At 42.7% G+C, this 13,364-nt stretch overlaps 1 protein-coding gene across 2 annotated transcripts in view; it reads right to left on the reverse strand.

Moving 5' to 3' along the window:
• mad1l1 (mitotic arrest deficient 1 like 1) overlaps positions 1–13,364 on the reverse strand; it is a 996,118-nt gene that overhangs the window by 305,806 nt on the left and 676,948 nt on the right. The window lies entirely within an intron of this gene.

Here is a 13,364-nt window from a genome sequence, read left to right on the forward strand (position 1 = left end):
AGCCCAATAAGTTTATGCTGGTGTTTATGCTCCATGCAAACCTCCTACTTCATCTAAGCCTATCAGCATATATTTTCATTCCATTCTTCCTAATGTACTTCTCCTTAGATGTCTCTATTCTCCTGAACTATTCCATATGGTTGCAAGTTCAATATTCTAAACACTCCATGGATAAATAACTTTCTCTCGAATTCCCTACTGGGTTTATTAGCAATTACCTTTATTTCTCAGCTCCTAGTTTTGAACTCCCACACAAGTGGAAACATGGTGTCTATGTCTACCCTATAAAACTCCTTCATAATTTTCCTTTCTTTACTAAAGAAAAAAGCTCCAGTCTTGATTGCCATAACTTTTCAGTTTTAGCATCATCTTTTTTGCACCTTCACCAGTACCTCTACATCTTTTTTATAACATGGACAGAAGAACTGTGCACAGTATGCCAAGTGTGGTCTAACTGAGGTTCTACACAAATTTAAAAACTCCTCTACTTCTCAATTCTAGTCCTCTAGGATTGAACCTGTGCCTTGATTGCACTTTTTACAGCCTTCTAAATCTGTGTTGCTACTTCTAATGATTTGTGAATCTGTATTCTTAGATCTCTTTGCTCCCCTAACCTATTTTCAGTTTCCAAGGGTGTAATATAAAAGGACAGAAGTAGAGAGGAGGAATATAGTCACAGTACTCATTGAAAAGTGAGCACAGACACAATAGACTGACTAACGTAAGTTTTAGGATTCTAAAAAAAAAGGGCTTCATCTTAAAAGGAGGTGCACACTAATTTGGAAAAGTATTATCAGTAGGGTCACAATATTAATGATTTGATCGGTGCCAAATTTTGCCTGAGGAGTGTGTACTGCATCATTTGTTGACTGCAGGACTGCAAGTGACCACAAATTTCATCACTTAAGGCAATATGTCTGGTACGGAACTCTATTTTTGTAAATGTGCACCACCCCAGAGACTGATAGGGGGTAGAGAAGGATCAGGTCTTAGTGGCACTTCCCATGAGTGGGCTGGTAAAGGACACTGACTCTGTTGGTTCCGAATTCTGCAGAACTGAGTACAACTACAGACTGTTAACTGTGTACAGTAACACTTGATCGATCTTGTGTTGAGTCAGTGTGCCAATAAAATCCACAGAACAGAAAGTAGTAAATTCTTCCATTTTACCAACAGATCAACTAGTGACTCTCAAATTAGATATTTTTCCAGCAGGCTTGTTTGAGATTTCATTTTTAATAACTTGATCTGTACAGAGCCTGTTATATAGAAAACTACAAAGGTGTAATGTATTTGTCTGAAATCTTCCTCTTAAAAAAAAAGGGCCTTTGTAGAAAAGAAGTGAACACTAAAATTGGTCAAGTGTCTCCCCTGCACAATAGCCATTTAATTTGTCATGTTCAGGATCATGATAAGTTATGCTCATCAGTTGCCTGAGCCTCTCTCTCCTCATTTAAAAGGCTTAACCTCTTTGTCAAGCTTTTGGTCACCTATCCTAATATCTCCTTATGCGGCACCATGGCAATTTAATTTGATAATGCTCCTGTAAAGAACCTTCAAATGCTTTACTATGTTAAAGGTGACATATGAATGCAAGTTATCATTTCACCTTCCACCAATTCCACGGAGATAAACATCTGCAGCTAATATCAGAAACATTAACAGCAGGTTCACTGATTATATCAGTCAGAATTCTGGGGAGGACATATGTAAAGTCACTATATAAACTGAAAGGAAATCCTATCCTTGTGCATGCAGTGAATTCTGATACTGGGATTGGATCACCGATTTTAGTAGGACAGGAAATTTGTAATAATTAGCTCTCAGAATTGCTCCCTCATTGCTGAATACATGTCTAAATCAGGATAGTGTTATATATACAGAAGGAGTGCAACAGAAACAGGCTACCCTGTTTCAAGTTATAGAATTTTTATGTTTTATCCTTTGACTTAAATAATATTAAGGCTCCTGGATTTTTACAATGGTAGCCATAACAACATTACAATAGAAAACATAACTACATTACATTTCTTATTTACAACAGTGACTATATTTCAAAAGCACTTCACTGGTTCTAGATTAGTTTGGGATGTCCTGAGGTCATGAAAGGTGCTATAGAAATATAAGTTATTTCTTTTTGCTTCTTTACTTCTGCCTTTAAGTAATTGCAGCCACTGCAAATCTACATTTCTGTCTGGAGGTATTACAGATGAATGAAACATGTTGATTGTTTTCTGGAAAGTATGTCTGTTTACTTTGTGCGAATGAATATACAAACATTTTCTGGTTTAACAGAACTCTATAACCAAGTTGTAGCTACTGCACAAGAGAGAAACTTTTATTTTGTAGATTCAACATCAACTTGCATTTATATAGCATGTTTAACATAGTAAAATGTCCCAAAATGCTTCACAGTTGTAATCGAACAAAGTAAACACCTTTTGAGGTGAGGAGTTAAGCACATAGGCTTGGGAGACAGCTTGAATTATACCCAACAAGCCCATTTCATCCATACCCCACGTACAATTATTTAATCATGAATAAGCCCCTTTTCTTTCCTTTTTTTTTCATTTTGGATGTGGGCATTGCTGGCAAGGCCATAATTTATTGCAGATTCAGAGCTGCCCTGATGTAGGTACACCCACCCTGCTGTAAGAGAGGAGGTTCCAATATTTTGACCCAGCGACAGCGGATTGCTGGAATAGTGATATAGTTCCAGGTGAGGATGGTGTGCAGCTTGGAGGGGAACTTGCAGGTGGTGGAGTTCCCATGCATCTACTGCCCTTGTCCTTCTAGGTGGTAGAGGTTGCAGGTTTGGAAGGTGCTGTCGAAGGAGTTGCTGCAGTGTATCTGGTAGATGGTACACACTGCTGCCACTGTATATTGGTGGTAGAGGAAGTAAATGTTTAAAGTGTTGGATGGGGTGCCATTCAAGCGGGCTGCATTATCCTGGATGGTATTGAGCTTCTTGTGTACTATTGGAGCTGCACTCATCCAGGCAAACGGAGGGTATTCTATCACAATCTAGGCATGTGCCTTGTAGATGGTGAACTGAATTTGTGATTCACAAGGTACGTTACATGCCACAGATTCCCAATCTCTGATCTGATCTTGTAGCTACAGTAGTTATGTAGCTGATCCTATCCCTCTCCTAAACTGTGGATCCCCAACTTTAATGGTATTAAACCAGCTGAGGAAAGTTAAACGGGTTCCCAAATGTACCATGAATTGATGCATAAAAGGATAGAAAATCGTGGGTAATGCACCTGCAATATTTTGGTAAGCAGCCTCCTGCATGAAAAGTAAAGGTCTGTCAGTGCAGAAAGTTCAGCCCCAGAACATTTTGGGAGATTTCAAGCAGGATTTGCAATAGATTGCAATGGTCCAATGCATCAAATATATTTTAAAAAAAATTAAACTGCTTGCATCAAGACTACAAGGAACATAAAAACAAAGTACTTTTGACATAATCAACTGGACTACTCAGGTAGCAGTCCAACCTGTTGTGAAATTGCACTCTGCAGTTGTGCGTCTCACATCATTTTGTGTGGGACAGGTGGAATGTAACCATTACAAGTGATTGCTTTCCAGGAACCCTCTCCGAGAATTAAGAATGATTTCCACATCTTTCTGCTGCTTTGTCATTTAAAAAACAAAATGAACTGTCAGTCTGACAAATTATGCGTCATCTAGCGACTGATTAATGAAACTCTATTGTGGGATAAAACCAATAATCACTCCTTCTCCATTTAATCATGGTACAATACAGTTCACAAAGCTGTAAGAATGACAGACAATGTAAAAATACACGAATACCGAAACTACTCATAGCCTAAAGGCATATAAGATTGGAAACAAAATACAGTAGTCATTCTAAAACACTCTACTTGGGATCAAAGTTGTATTACAGCATGTTCATATTCAAAAATACTGTTCTGGTGAGATAACCTTGATGTGAGTAATGCAGAAAGAGACGTCTTATATCCAAAATATTCAAAAATATAATCGGCAACAATGGCTTCTACTTAAAAAGTCACTTAAGCCTGCGCAGATCAGCTCCAATGCTAGCTCTTCCTTTCCTGGGACATTGGATTTATGGAACTCCTTGTATTATCTCCTCCTCCTCATAAATTACAGGCTTCTGAAATGCAAGCTTGAAACTTACCTAACTACCACTTCTGGATTCACCTCATCTTTTCAGTCTTGGCAGTGCATAATTCAATAGGCCTTAGTCTTTCAATTCTGCATACCAATTTAAAAAAAAGTCTCATAACAATCACTTAAAACAAATGCCGTGGGACTTATTTCTGTATTAAGTGATTTTAAAAAATTCATTCATGGGATGTGGGTGTCGCTGGCTAAGACAACATTTATTACCCATCCTTATTTGCCCTTGTGAAGGTGGTGATGAGCTACTGAAGTCCAAGTGATGGAGGGACACCCATAGGGCTGATAGGGAGGGATTTCCAGGATTTTGACCCTGCAACAGTAAAGGAATGGCGATATATTTCCAAGTCAGGACGGTGAGTGACTTGGGGATTTCCAGAGGTGATATTCCCATGCATCTGCTGCCCTTGTTCTTCTAGATGGTAGCGGTTGTAGGTTTGGAAGGTGCTGTTTAAGGAACCTTGGTGAGTTCCCACAGTACATCTTATAGATGGTACACACTGCTGACGCTGTGCATCAGTGGTGAAGGGAGTGAATGTTTGTGGATGTATTGCCAATCAAGCGGGCTGCTTTGTCCTGGATGGTGTCAAGCTTTTGAGTGTTGTTGGAATTGCACTCATCCAGGCAAGTGGAGAGTATTCCATCATACTCCTGACTTGTGCCTTCTAGATGGTGGACAGGCTTTGGGGAGTCAGGAGGTGAGTTACTCACCACAGGAGTCCTAGCCTCTGACCTGCTTTTGTGGCCACAGTATTTATTATGGCTAGTCCAGTTCAGTTTCTGGTCAATGGTAACCCCCAGGATGTTGATAGCAGGGGATTCAGCGATGGAAATGCCATTGAATGTCATGGGGCAATGGTTAGATTCTCTCTTGTTCATGCTGGTCATTGCCTGGGACTTGTGTGGCACAAATGTTACTTGTCAATCCAAGTCTGGATATTGTCCAAGCCTTGCTGCATTTGGACATGGACTGCTTCAGTATCTGAGGAGTCGCAAATGGTGTTATCATCAGCGAACAACCCCACTTCTGACCTTATGGCGGAAGGAAGGTTATTGATGAAGCAGCTGAAGATGATTGGGCCTAGGATGCTACTCTGAGAAACTCCTGCAATGATGTCCTGGAACTAAGGTGACTGGCTTACAACAGCCACAACCATCTTCCCTCGTGCTAAGTATGATTCCAACCAATGGAGTGTTCTTCCCTTGATTCCCATTGACTCCAGTTTTGCGAGGGCTCCTTGATACCTCACTCGGTCAAATGCTGCCTTGGTGTCAAGGGCAATCACTCTCGTCTTACCTCTGAAGTTCAACTCTTTTGTCCACGCAAAGTTGTAATGAGGTCAGGAGCAGAGTGATCCTATCGGATCCCAAACTGAGCGACAGTGAGCACGTTATTGCTAAGCAAGTGCTGCTTGAAAGCACTGTTGACGACCCCTTCCATTAGTTTACTGATGATCGAGAGTAGACTGATGGGGTGGTAATTGGCCTGGTTGGATTTGTTCTGCTTTTTGTGGACGGGACATACCTGGGCAATTTTCCACATTGCCGGGTAGAAGCCAGTCTTGTAGCTGTACTGAAACAGCTTGGCTAGGGGCATGGCAAATTCTGGAGCACAAGCCTTCAGCACTACTGCCAGAATATTGTCAAGGCCCATTGCCTTTGCAGTGTCCAGTGCCTTCAGCTGTTTCTTCATATCACATGGAGTGAATAGAATTGTCTGAAGACTGACATCTGTGATGCTAGGGACCTCTGGAGGAGGCCGAGATGGATCATCCATTTGGCACTTCTGGCTGAAAATTGTTGCAAATCCTTCAGCCTTATCCTTTGCACTAATGTGCTGGGCTCCTCCAGCATTGAGGGTGGGGATATTTGTCGAGCCTTCTCCTCCAGTGAGTTGTTTAATTGTTCACCACCATTCAGGGCTGGATGTGACAGGGCTGCAGAGCTTAGATCTGCTTCGTTAGTTGTGGGATCACTTAGGTCTGTCTATTGATTGCTGCTTATGCTATTAGCACGTAAGTAGCTGTGAGTTGTAGCTTCACCAGGTTGACACCTCATTTGTAGGTATGCCTGGTGCTTTTCCAGGCATTCCCACTTGCACTCTTCCTTGATCCCTTGGCTTGGTGGTTAGGGTAGAGTGGGGGATATGCCGGGCCACGAGGTTACAGATTGTGATCGAGTTCAATTCTGCTGCTGCTGATGGCCCACAGGGCCTCATGGATGCCCAGTTTTGAGTTGCTAAATCTGTTCAAAATCTATCTCATTCAGCATGGTGGCAGTGCCACACAACACGATGGAGGATATCCTGTGTGAAGACGGGGCTTCATCTCTATAAGAAATTGGGTCTTTAATAAGTGGGTATCTTCTGCATTTTATAGGATTTTCTAAGCAGCATTGGTTGCCCCGATTTCTAAGCACTTTGACCTCTGAACAGTCTTCAGTAACAGCATGGTCACTTAGGTCAGGCTGCCATTTCTAAGCTGGTAGAATGGTGCCTTGTATGTAATCTATGCAGTTGTTTAGAAAATACCAGGCTATGACCCTCAGCAGGATGTAAACTAAAAAGCTGACCTCGGGCAGGATGATGAACAGGAGAGGTGGTAGCCACCTTGACGGTTTGGGTACCTGTCCTGTGTCCATTGACCAGAATAGTTTAAATAGATGACTGACAGTGGGTAAGCTACCAGCCCCCCAAAATAGGGTATATATATTGGTGTCATACTGGTGGTAGGGGGCTGAGGTGCTGGTGAGGTGGCAGTGCTCATTGGACAGCTGTCTTCTTCAGATGGAAGATGGACCAGAGGAGCAGTAAGATCAAGAGGTCGAGGGAAGAATTTCCTAACACTTCGACTAGAGAGCGGAATGCTGTTATCGCAAGCTGTTACTAGTCGTATACTTTTTCTAAACAGTTAATATATAAAATCTAAACTGTTGTATCTTAATAAACCATTTTAAAATTACCTATGACTAATCAACTGCCTATTCAGGCATATGTGGCCCCCAAACCCGAAATCTTACAACTGGTGTCAGAAGTGGGATACATAGTCATTGAGGTATAATTGGCTTGGAATTTGAGAAGCAACAGTTTTAGATTGTGGTTAAGCATGTGGTGTAGTTATTAAGTGAAGCCAGGAGTCACAATGGCATTGACATATGCTAGAATGCGATTGATAGACAGTATGACAAAGGAGCAAAGAGCATCAGGATGAACAATGTCCTGGGAGCTGTAGAAGAGTGTAATGAAGATTACAAATGTATCCTTGATAGGCTTCCTAAAGAGGTTCATAAAGGAAACAGTGAGTTGGAGATAGTCTGGAATAAATTGGCCTACAGTGCACATCTGTCTGCCTAACAGCTGAGTAAAAAGTACAAGGAGTTAAAGGAACTGGTAGATAAGTTGCAAAAGGGAATTAATGGCTGGCAGGAAAGGATGGCTGTCCTGAACAATCAGTTACACTGGGTACAGGAGACACATGATAGGGTGCATTACACAAAGAAAAAACTGCTGCTAGATCAAACACTGGAACAAAATATCGATTTACAGTCAGAAAATACCAGACCAAGTGAGGAGTGAGTTAAAAGATGCAGTGGGGGCTTCGAGGAAGTTAATTCAGCCACAAAGAGTTGCCTCCCCTGAAGCAGATCACTCCTCATGTTTAAGTGTCTGTGGCCCCTGAAACTGAAATTTTACATCTCTGCAAGGACTGTGCGATGATCATTCCTATCTGCTGTGATGAACAGGCACAGTTGCGGCAGCAAGATTGGTGAGGCTGAGTTCAAGTGTGTTTTTCCCTCTTGTTGGTTCCCTCATCCCCCAGTCTCACAGCTTGGTCTGTGGTGGTGCTACCAAGGCACTCTTGGTGGTGGACATTGAAGTCCCTCACCCAGAGTATGTTCTGCGCCCTTGCCATCCTCAGTGTTTCCTCCAAGCGGTGTACAACATGGAGGAGTATTGACTCATCGGCTGAGGGGGGTGGGGGGTGGTGAAACAGTATGTGCTCATCAGCAGGAGGTTTCCTTCCTCATGTTTGACTTGATGGAATGAGACTTCATGGGGTCCAGAGTTGATGTTGAGGGCTCCAAGGGCAACTCCCTCCCAACTGTATATCGCTGTGCTGCCATCTCTGCTGGGTCTGTCGTGCTGGTGGGACAGGACATCCCAGGGATGGTGATGATGGGACATTATCTGTAAGGTATGATTCAGTGAGTATGACTATTTCAGGCTGTTACCAATTTTGGCACAAGTTCCCAGATGTTCGTAAGGAGGACATTGCAGGGTCGACAGGGTTGAGTTTGCCATTGTTGTTTCTGGTGCCAAAGTCAATGCTGAGTGGTCCACCCAGTTTCATTCCTTACAGACTTCATAGCGATTTGATACAACTGAGTGGCTTGCTAGGCCATTTCAGAAGGCAGTTATGAGTTAACCACGTTGCTGTGGGTCTGGGGTCATGTAAACCAGGCCTTCACTAAAGGACATTAGTTAGGAAGGAAACCTCCTGCTGATGAGCACATACTGTTTCACCACCCCCCACCCCCCTCAGCCGATGAGTCAATACTCCTCCATGTTGTACACCGCTTGGAGGAAACACTGAGGATGGCAAGGGCGCAGAACATACTCTGGGTGAGGGACTTCAATGTCCACCACCAAGAGTGCCTTGGTAGCACCACCACAGACCAAGCTGTGAGACTGGGGGATGAGGGAACCAACAAGAGGGAAAAACACACTTGAACTCAGCCTCACCAATCTTGCTGCCGCAACTGTGCCTGTTCATCACAGCAGATAGGAATGATCATCGCACAGTCCTTGCAGAGATGTAAAATTTCAGTTTCAGGGGCCACAGACACTTAAACATGAGGAGTGATCTGCTTCAGGGGAGGCAACTCTTTGTGGCTGAATTAAAGGACATTAGAACCAGATGGATTTTTATGACAATCGACAATTGTTTTATGGTCATCATTAGACTTTTAATTCCAGATTTTTAATTGAATTCAAATTCCACCATCTGCCGTGGTGGGATTTGAACTCGGGTCTCTGGATTACTATACAATACCACTATGCCACCGCCTCCCCCTTATTGGAACATAAGGTCCTGAGGGGATTTGATAGGGTAGAGACTGGGAAGATGTTTCAACTTGTGGGAGAGATTACAACCAGGAAATAGAGTTCAAGAATCAGAGACCTAACATTTAAGACAGAGACAAGGAGAAATTTTTTCTCTCAAAGCGTTGTTAATATGCGGAATTCTCTTCCCCAGAAGGTAGTGGAGGCTGGGTCACTGAATTTATTCAATGCAAAGTTAGACAAATTTTTGATAGGCAAGGGAGTCAAGGGTTAAGTGGGACAGACAGCAAAACGAAGTTGAGACCACAACCAGATCAGCCATGATCTTATTGAATGGTGGAGCAGGCTCAAAGGGCTAATGACCTACTCCTGCACCTAAGTCCTATGTTCCTATTATACTATACTTCAATTCTTTCTCGCGACATAAAAACTAGCCAGCTTCCTCTTGAATTAACAGATATTATCCACGTCCACTATCTCCCTGGGTAGTCTATTCCACACAATCATCACCCTGCCTGTAAAGCAGTGAATCGGAACTCCTGTGTTCATCCGTCTTCTCTGAAATTGAATTCATGTCCCTTAGTTACCAAATTTGCTCTATCAAAACAATTTACCACAGTTTAGTTAACCTATGCCCCTTAGAAGTTACTGCATGGAGGAGTTGAGGCAAATAATGTAGATCCATTTAACAGGAAATTATTTGAACACTTGAGGGATAAAGGGATAGAAGGCTATAGAATTAGATGATTTATTGTGGGGAGGGTTTGAAGCTTAAACACAGGCATGGACCAGTTGGTACAAATGATCTGTTTTCATGCTGTCAATTATGTAACTCTTAGGCTGAACTTGACAATTTGAATAAGGTTTGACCTGAGCCTTCTCTTCCTACTTTCCTCAATCTCCTTGCATTGCTCAGTTTTGCTGCCATCCTCTGGACTCTCTCCAAAGACATGATGTTCCAGTTGTACAATAATCAGAAGTGTGCACTGCACTCTAATCCAGTACTAGTCTCTTTTGTCCTGCTCTAAAATAAAGACAATCTAACTGCAAAACATTTCCCTCATCAGCAGAAATAAATTAACATAATCTGTGGGGGATATATGCAAGCAATCTATGTCAGAACACTAAAATAAAGACACAATATGCTGAAAACATACCAAAGGTTAACAAGCACCAGAAAGAGAATGGTGAATGGTATATTTCCTTTTTTATGTATTGTTTTCTGATGTGGGTTAGGCCAGCATTTATTGCCCATGAGAAGGTGGTGGTGAGCTACCTTTTTGAACTGCTGCAGTCCAAGTGCTGTAGGTATACCCACAGTGCTGTTAGGGAGGGAGTTCCAGGATTTTGACCCAAAAACAGTGAAGGAGGGATGATGAAATAGTTCCAAGTCAGGATGGTGCATGGCTTGGAGGGGAACTTGCAAGAGGTGATGTTCCCATGCATCTGCTGCCCTTGTCCAGGGTGGTAGAGGTCATGGGTTTGGAAGGTGCTGTCAAGGGAGCCTTGGTGAGTTGCTGCAGTGCATCTTGTAAATGGTACACACTGCTGCCACTCTGCGTTGGTGGTGGAAGCAGTGAATGTTTGTGGATGGAGTGCCAATCAAGTGGGCTGCTTTGTCCTGGATGGTGTCAAGCTTCTTGAGTGTTGTTGGAGGTGCACTCATCCAGGCAAATGGAGAGTATTCCATCACACTCCTGACTAATGCCTTGCAGATGGTGGATAAACTTTGGGGAGTCAGGAGGTGTCTTACTCGCCACAGAATTCCCTGCCTCTGCCCTTGCAGCCACAGTAGGTGGTCCAGTTCAGTTTCTGGTCAATGGCAGGATGTTTATAGTGAGGGATTAATTGATGGCATTGAATGTCAAGGAGAGATGGTTCGATTCTCTCTTGCTGGAGCTGTCATTGCCTGGTACTTGCGTGGTGTGAATGTTACTTGTACATATGTGAGATTAACTGCAGGATTTCAAAGAAAGAAAGAATCTGCATTTATATAGCACCTTTCATGACCCCTCAAGATATCCCAAAAGTGCTTTACAGACTATAAAGAGCTTTTGAAGTGCAGTTACTGTAGTAAAGTAGGAAACACAGCAACTAATTTGTGGACAGCAAGGTCCCACACATAGCAATGTAATAATGATTAGATAATCTGCTTTTACCGAGGCATAATAGTGTGGTGTGGAAACTAATAATGAGCATGTCAGAACAATTATGGCAGTTTAAATAATTTTGCAATACATTTACACTACCTAGCTCCGTACTTAATGAATAAGAATACATTTAACTGACCCATTGTGATGAATGATTAACAGAGTGGCATTTGTAAATTTGTAACTAGGTTCATTAATCTGCTCCTTAAGTGCAAAATGCGTGTAAAAATTGCAAAAACTACACATGGTCATAATAATCACCCATATAAGCTTAATAAAAGCAGATTTCCTCAGGAGAAGATTTTTAATATCCATCTAAAATTATCAGTTTATGTATCAAAGATAGACGTCCCATCAGCAAGTACATTTTTTCATATTTATAAAGCAAATTTGCAATTCTGCAAAGTGGAACTTTGATCTATTTAAATTTCTTGGACACAAAGGTTTTCAAAAGGGTTGCTCTTAGTGGATTAACCCTAAGTAACAGGTCTTTCCAAAGAATCAGGTCTGTTTAAGTCAAACAAAACCCATGGAACAATGAATGTATGCAGCAATCAGTGATGCATGGGAGCAGCCACAGGCAGCATCTGGGGATACAAGGTCCAGAGCAGTCAACAACAACTTGCATTCATGTTGTGCCTTTAACATAATAAAAGGTCCCAAAGGCACTTCACAAGGGCACAATCAGACAAAAATGGAAAGCAGGCACAAGGATGAGACATCAGAACAGGTGGCCAAAAACTTAGTCAAATTGATAGCATCCAGCAGTTGGGGAGTCAAATTTGAGCAGAGCAAAGTTCTAGAAAATTAAGGGAATACAATCAAATCAAGGAGCTGGTGGGTGGGGGAGGGGAACAAATTAAGTCACCGGACATCCTGGAGAGCAAGTCAGGAGAGGTCAAGGGGCCTGGAGAGCAGGTCATGAGAAGCCAGGCAGGTCCTGGAGAGCAGGTCAGGAGGAAGCTCTGAGTACCAGAGAGAAGGTGATGGCAGGGGTGGGGGGGAGGGGGGTTGTGGGGAGAATGGGCTCCCAGCACTGAACTATGTAACTATGTTCCTGGTTGAAAATCAGAGGTGACCTCTCACTTGCCTGGCTGACGGAGTAGGTAAGCAAATATATACTTATCTTTATATTTAATAAGATCACTGGCAAACAACTATGCTATATACCTAGAGTGTGGTCAGAAACTTCTGCACTAGCTAAAACATCTGGACAGATGAGTTGCTATTAATAATGCTATTTAATGACAGTACTGTAGTTACTAAATTTAACCACCAATTCTAAAACCAGCCTATTAGACTTGAACACAGTCAAATCAATTCTTCTGACCAATGTTAAAGGCTATGGGGGGGAGTTTTATGGTGGTGAATGGGGTTTGGGCCAATGGCCGGAAAGAAACCCATGTTGCCTCCTTTGGGGAAGACCTGCTGAATTATGAGTCAATCAGGTAATTAACAGGCCACTGGCAGGCCTTCCAAGGGTATAGGTCTCTGGAGACAGAAACTCCCATTTGCTGAAAGCTGCTGGCCAATCAGCGGAAATGGTGACTGTTGCCAGGATCATGGAGCGACTCAAGCCAGAAGTAAGTGATGGTTGTAACATTTGCAGCATACAAGTGCCCGGCAATGACCATATCTAACCATACACCATTTCCCCTTGACATTCAATGGCATTACCATCTCTGGATCCACCTCTATCAACATCCTTGGGCGGGGGTGGGGGGGGCTTACCGTTGACTTGAAACTGTATTAGATCAGACATATAAATACTGTGGCTACAAGAGCAAGTCAGAGGCTGGGAATACTGCGGCAAGTAACTCACCTCCTGACTCCCCAAAGCCTGCCCACCACCTACAAGGCACAAGTCAGTAGAGTGATGGAATACTCTCCACTTTCCTGGATGAGTGCATCTCCAACAAACTCAAGAAACTTAACACCATCCAGCAACAAAGCAGCTGCTTGATTGGCACCCCACCCAAAACCTT

This window comes from Carcharodon carcharias, chromosome 15 (genome assembly GCF_017639515.1).
Source record: "Carcharodon carcharias isolate sCarCar2 chromosome 15, sCarCar2.pri, whole genome shotgun sequence".
NCBI lineage: Eukaryota > Metazoa > Chordata > Chondrichthyes > Lamniformes > Lamnidae > Carcharodon > Carcharodon carcharias.